At 40.2% G+C, this 6,757-nt stretch overlaps 1 protein-coding gene across 1 annotated transcript in view; it reads right to left on the bottom strand.

Moving 5' to 3' along the window:
• Window positions 1–19, bottom strand: part of elp1 (elongator acetyltransferase complex subunit 1) — a 226,919-nt gene extending 226,900 nt beyond the window's left edge. Inside the window, exon 1 of the mRNA XM_079507968.1 lies at window positions 8–19. The gene's annotated coding sequence lies outside the window, so the exon portion shown is untranslated. The remainder of the gene's footprint in view (window positions 1–7) is intronic.
• Window positions 20–6,757: the final 6,738 nt, after the last annotated feature.

Below are 6,757 nucleotides of genomic sequence, written 5' to 3'. Positions count from 1 at the left end.
TGAAGGACTACAACATGAAATGAAATTAAATGAAATTAAATTAAATGATTACTATATTTACCCAGGGTATCTGGGCTAAGCTCAAGAACTTGTTTCCAGCCAGGCCCTGAACATTTCATCGTAGTGGTTCAAGGGCACTTCAGCGGTGGTAATTTTAACATGTCGGACCGCTGATTCGAACTGCCACGTGACTTCAAAGGTCTTGGAAGTTTCTTGAAGAAGTGTGTGTGGCTTTGTGTCATGTATCTTGTGTCCTGTAGACAGTAGATTCTGGCGTTTGTTTCACCTGACAAATATGACTACCGTATGTAATATTTATTTTTCTTCTTCTTCTTTAGCAATCTGATCTGGCAGTTTGTTCCATGCAATCGTTATCCCCACCACAAGATGGCGCTCCAGGATTATGAACACTGCAAGTGCAAACCGCACTGAGTTAGGTTACTGTTCATAGCGAATTGTCAAGATATAAGAAATGTCTCAAGCAACTTTCTTTGATTTAATTTTAAAAAAAATGGTTTTTAATTTGTTTTGAGAGAACATAAAATAATATTTTATGTAACAATCAAATTGAGACCCTGTCCCACATTGTGACTGGCAGGCAGCAGTTTTCAAATGCATTAATAGTCCCATGGCTTTCTATTGTAAAGCTCTCAATTCGTGCAAGATGGGTTTTTATTTAAGCATGTTAAAAAAAAAAAAAACATGAGAAATATCCCCAAGTCGGCCATAGCACCTAATAACCACCCATAACCAGAAATGTGAGACGCCAGAGGGGTTTAATAACAACATGATGAATATATAATTCATAATTTTAGGCTTATGGTCGAAAATGACCTCATTGCAAGACATTTACTTAATAGGCCAGTCAATCTAAGCTAATTCAAATTTGAAATATAGCCTACTACTGTATAGGTTTTCAATTGTACCCCAACGTTCAACCCCTGAATTTACCATGATCCACAATTTATATCATAATCTATTTTTAATATGTTATTTGGATGAAATGAAATGAAATGAAATGAAATCTATATTTACCCAGGGTATCTGGGCTAAGCTCAAGAACTTGTTTCCAGCCAGGCCCTGCCAGCCAGGCCCTGCTCATAGAACTCATGACCCTAAGGATCATTAAAAAAAAAGATTATTATTGCAATTTCTTTTGGGTCAAATCTTAGATTGACTGGGCTGGCCTATAAGTAATAAATTGCTAATCCCGTCCCACTTGTCCCACACAAGCGATACTTCTTTTTCTGTTATCTCTCCCTACATAGGTCAGTAGGAAAACAGCCCCTCCTCCCCTCCTCTTCGGCAAATAGAGGTCATAGTTCAAAACATGGTCAAACACCCAAACACTGATTGATGAGTTGATTTTTCAATGATGTGTAACTTGGGGAGGCAGACAGCAGATGGCGATGTTGTAAAACAAATATGGGCTGTGAACCTCAATTTGTCTAAAATAACTCAAAATAATAGCATGTTTGTTGCTAGATTTATGTTGTTTAGTCATTTTCAATGTAATTTAACAGTATTTCTGACCAAACATACTATTGACTGCACAGAACGGACCGGGCATGATTGTCCAGAAGAATGCATGGATGGATGGATGCTCTGCTCTGAGCCATCTGAAGCTGGGCTAAGACCAGAGATAGCGAGGATATGAGGACCCTCCCTCTGAACATATGAATGTCCTCCCCTGACTCTTGTCCTGGGTAAACCTAGGACAGTGGTTTTCAACCTTTTTCATATCAAGATCCATTATTTATTCAGCATTTGAGCCACGGACCACCATTTGATGAGATTTAGCCTCTCAGACCCAAAACATAGGATAGGATTTTGTCCACAATTCCATGCGGTTGTAGGCAAACATTGATCAAAACAACAATTCTTGTAATTGTGTAGGCTTCATGTAAATTAACTAAGTAATGCGGCTATGCCGATATTTAACAATAATTGTTAAACACAATTAGGTTTCATTTTTATTTTACGCTCTCAAAAGTTAAAGATAAGGGTCCATATGGTTACCAACTCTCCATCATTTAGCTGGAACTAGATGTATTAGGATCAAGGACCATTGGTGGTCTCCGGACCACTGGTTGAGAACCACTGCTCTAGATCTAGGAGACGGCGGGTTTTGATTGATTGATTTTTGACTGATTGATTGATTTAACTTCACCAGTCCACTACAGATCAACATAGACCCTCCTCTTGCAATCACCTAGGCCAGAGGTTCCCAACCACTAGACATGTGGTAACGGTATGCGAGAAGCCGGCCAGGAGGATCGTAGTTCACAACACTGGTGAGTTGATTCAGATTCTTTTTAGACTTTTTATTTGACAATGGAGTAACTTGGCATGGCGGACAGAAGATGGCAGTGTTGTAAAACCTTGTGGAAAACCTCAAATGGACAGAACTCAAAACAATAGCATGTTTGTTGCCAAGTTGCTGTTTAGTAATGTTTAACATTTATTAGAACAGTTACTCCAAATGAAAAGCAACACAAAACTGAGCACAAGTTAGATTTTTTTATAATGTGAATGTTCCATTTTGGTGAATTCTTCAGGGTATGGACCCGTGCTGGTACAAAGGATGGGTGACCACTGACTAGGTCTCAGGCTGAAGCTGCACTCAACAAGATCAGGAATGGACCACACCCTGAGACAGACAGACAGACAGACAGACAGACAGACAGACAGACAGACAGACAGACAGACAGACAGACAGACAGACAGACAGACAGACAGACAGACAGACAGACAGACAGACAGACAGAGAGAATGGTGATATTACTATATTACTTCAATGCATTTTGTGTGCAGTACTATTAACTGACACAAACTCTCTGACACAAACTCTCTGACACATCTCACGCACGTGTGTGTGTGTGTGTGTGTGTGTGTGTGTGTGTGTGTGTGTGTGTGTGTGTGTGTGTGTGTGTGTGTGTGTGTGTGTGTGTGTGTGTGTGTGTGTGTGTGTGTGTGTGTGCGCATGTGCAGTTCCACAGGGTCCTCGGAGCAGCCGTACACCATGGTGGTGCTGTACCAAGGCAAGGTTTACATTACAACATCCAGATTTGTAACCAACACTTACTCCCTGTGTACTGGCCTAAAGAACTGCGAGTTACAGTAACAAACTCAACAACATACTATTATCAACGCATTTATAAGAGCCACTCCATTGAGTACTTTTTATAAAATATCAAGATAACTCTGATGACAGTTATCAGCAGACTGTGAATAATATTTCTTTGTCTAAGAATAATGTATCCAAAGTTACATGGTGCACTTTCCCTCAGGGATTTAACCTTTGCCGTTTTGTGATTATTTTACTACTACTATTTTCTACTTTGTTTTCTGTGCCTTATTTCCCCAGGGTGAAGGAAATGATCGACTACTGCACACACACTCCACTGGTGCTGATCAATTCCTTGGACCGGAGCTCTGCATGTCAAAGCAGTCTGTTGCACCCTGCAGCACTCTGACCAGAACAAATACCTAACCGAATAAGGGTGTCTGTGAATACAGTACATGACCTGACAAAGATGTTATAGTTACATTAAAACATTGTCGTTTTTACCTGCACCCTGTTCATTAAAGGCTTTAACTGTCCGAGTTTGCTCCAGTGCCTTCCTTCCTCCTGTCTGTGTATACATATTGGCACTGTATGTATGTGTGTCTGTTACATTTATTCAGCAGGAGAAATGATTCTTACACTGTGAATGTGTGTGTGTTTTGCTTTGTGTGTGTGCAGACCTGCATGCACATGCGTGTTGGGAGCATGGTTGTGAGATTAATGACGGCGTCATGAGTGGGCCGTTACAACCCAGCAGTGTCAGTTATTGTTTTGGCTTCAGTTTGTTGGTGTACTTAGTGGCTGCCAAAGTGAGTGCACTTCTATGTGCACAATGGCATTTGTACTTTACAATTTCATATAATGAGTGTTGTTAACTTGTTGCTTTAGTTCCGATTAAGTTATTCTAGTTTTGTTCCATTTTATTTCAGAGCCCTTTGTAACTTTCTAACTGGCATCCCTATTTTGGCTATGGTTTCAGAAATCTTTAAAAAACAAAATCACATATAGAGTTCTAAGCTTGAAGATAGCTATTTTGACTATTTTTTTAAAGCAATTTAAGTTGATATTAAAGTGCAGATGGTTTTATGATTACAATTATTTTTGTTATATCCCTAGTTTTGATATCACACAGATCCTGGATATCTAATATCCATGCATTACATGTTAGTTGCCAGGTAGAATTCCTTGCATGTACCCCATACTAGGTAATACTGTAACTACAGCTGTTATACATACCATGTATGTCCTTTCTCACTCCTCACTTTCAGACACTGAACCCGGTTGCTTCATTCCATCCTCAGTTGTGCACAGAAATGTAATCTTGTCAGGGTGACCGACACACACAATGAGATCACACAGAATGAGTTCAGTCCGCACTGCATACAGAAAACCAAACAAGAAAAGACCATTACATTAATGAAAATGATCCAAAGGATAGATGCCATTGTTTGTTTGATTTTCCACAAAGCCATTTGCTTCTGTTCATTTCAACACAGTATAAATGTTCAATGGTCTGCATTTCTATGGCATATTAATGGTCTGCATTTCTATGGCACATTGTATTCAAAGTGGTTTACATATGCATGATACTGTATGATCAGGCAGATTGAGATTTCAGCTCTCTCTGGTCAATGTTCATTACAAGTATTCACCCACTGACACAGTCACAGCGTCAACAATCATGCAGTCAACCATGCAAGGCACCTGCTTATCGGGAGCAGTTAGCAGGTTCAGTGTCTTCTTACTCAAGGACACTTTGACAAAAACCCAGGAGCAATCGAATTGGCAACCTTTGGGTGCCCACTATACCTCCTGAGTCACTACCGCCAGTATGGAAATCAACTTGCAGAGATTTGCTTAGGATAGATAATCGAACTGGATAAATTAACTGCACTGTTATTTGTCAAAGCTATGATATAATTGCATTTTAAAGAAAAGGTTGATTTGAAATTGGCGATTTAATACTTTTTCAAATGTAAACAAATGCCAAGTTTGTACAATTAAGCCAAAATTAAGCCATGCCATTAACAGGAAAATGGCACATCCGGGAATAGCTGGGAATAGAATGATTGTTTTTACTAATGCTTATTGCAAGGACTGTAAGTACTTAGACATGCATGGTAGAATACAAATATTGTCGCATCACAAAAAAATGCTGTGAAAGCAGATAAGTGCAGGCACCTGAGCCCGTAACTGCCACAGACTGTAGTTTACATTAGAATGTCGCTCATCCGTACATACCATAACAGCTTATCTTCACAATCATTACATCGTGCATGTTTTTCTCACAGTTACTACACCATAGGCAGTGTTTATTCAAGGATATAAGCATCAAATGTCACATCCAAGGGTCCCTCTACATACAGTGCACCCCAAGTTTGGATTAGAATGTACAAAAACACTTTCGCTTTCTGTGGCCCCTGGGCTTGCAGTTTTGAAATTTAGCTCATAGTTGTACCGTAATTAGGCCTGACAGCACAGTTGCAAGGATTACTGTCTGGATGCCTGTTTGCCCGCCAACTGTCCCCCTTGGCAAAGATGAAGGAACACCATCATATCTTGCATCAAGTGGTGTGATGGGCAACCTGTCTATGTGATCCTTCAGTTACTCCCCTATCTGTGCTACTCATCAGCAGGGATCTATCTGTCAACCATCACGACACCCCATACCACTCTAAGGAGTCTATATGCATGGCTAAACTGCAAAGCAGTTGGGGTTTTGTTATGCAGTTCTTGGTATCACATTCCAGATCTGGCACTAGTTGTGTCGTAATTTGCATATGCACTAATGGATCCTCATCAAGATCAATTTTATGACACAATCAAGCCTCGTAGCTATTTTTTTAGGTGGCAAGGGAGGGGAAATTGAATAAACAGTCATACATACGTGCCAGTTGGCCCACGCAGTTTGACAGTGAGTCCAGTCCTCTCAATATGTGTTCCAGATCAATGGAGTCACTTTGTTCTGTACTCTTTGCTGATTTCTCCATCTGAAAGACAAAATGTCAGTAATAAAACCACCAAAAAACACACTTGTACAGCACATTCCATGCTGAGCTAATCAAATAATCACAAATGTCATGACTTTTGGCGTCTTCACTTTTCTGCCTTCACTTTTATCCTCAAGGTGTACTTTGCTCAGAAAATCAAATCATCGCTATTCGGTATTTAGTCAGACGTCATTTCGGGGGCATATTTAGAATGTGTGCAGGGTTGAGTATGTTGAATCTACTTTGCATTAATATGATCTCTAATGGAGCATTTAGTTGACACAATGAAATAAAATGGTGATAGTATTCAGTGTGGGGCAGACAGCCTGTCACAGCCAGATTTGGGAGACCAGTAGCTTTGTTGTTGCAAGGAACGCGTTAAAATTAGACTTTCGTGGTTGTTTTAGTCTCAGATTTAGTCCGACGGAGGGACACAGTATATCTCTATGGGGACACAAAAGCGACACAAAAGTAGGACCCGGAAGTATCTCTGGAGGGGGCTAAAATACTGAATGGGGTGATCAGCCAATGTTTGTGTTCACACAAACCCTCAAAGCTGGGCATAAGAGGGGCTAGTGCCTCTCAAAAATAAAAATAAATCACACTCGTGAAGTGAGGGGCCCTCTTATCATACATCTCATTCCGTGCTCAGCCAATCAAATCATCACAAAAGTCATTCCGGCCAATCACTTTTGGCGTC

The sequence above is a fragment of the Electrona antarctica genome (assembly GCF_951216825.1).
Source record: "Electrona antarctica genome assembly, chromosome: 1".
In the NCBI taxonomy this organism is placed as follows: Eukaryota; Metazoa; Chordata; class Actinopteri; order Myctophiformes; family Myctophidae; genus Electrona; species Electrona antarctica.
The sequence above is the reverse complement of the archived record's forward strand: the minus strand, read 5'-3'. Positions and strand labels throughout refer to the sequence as shown.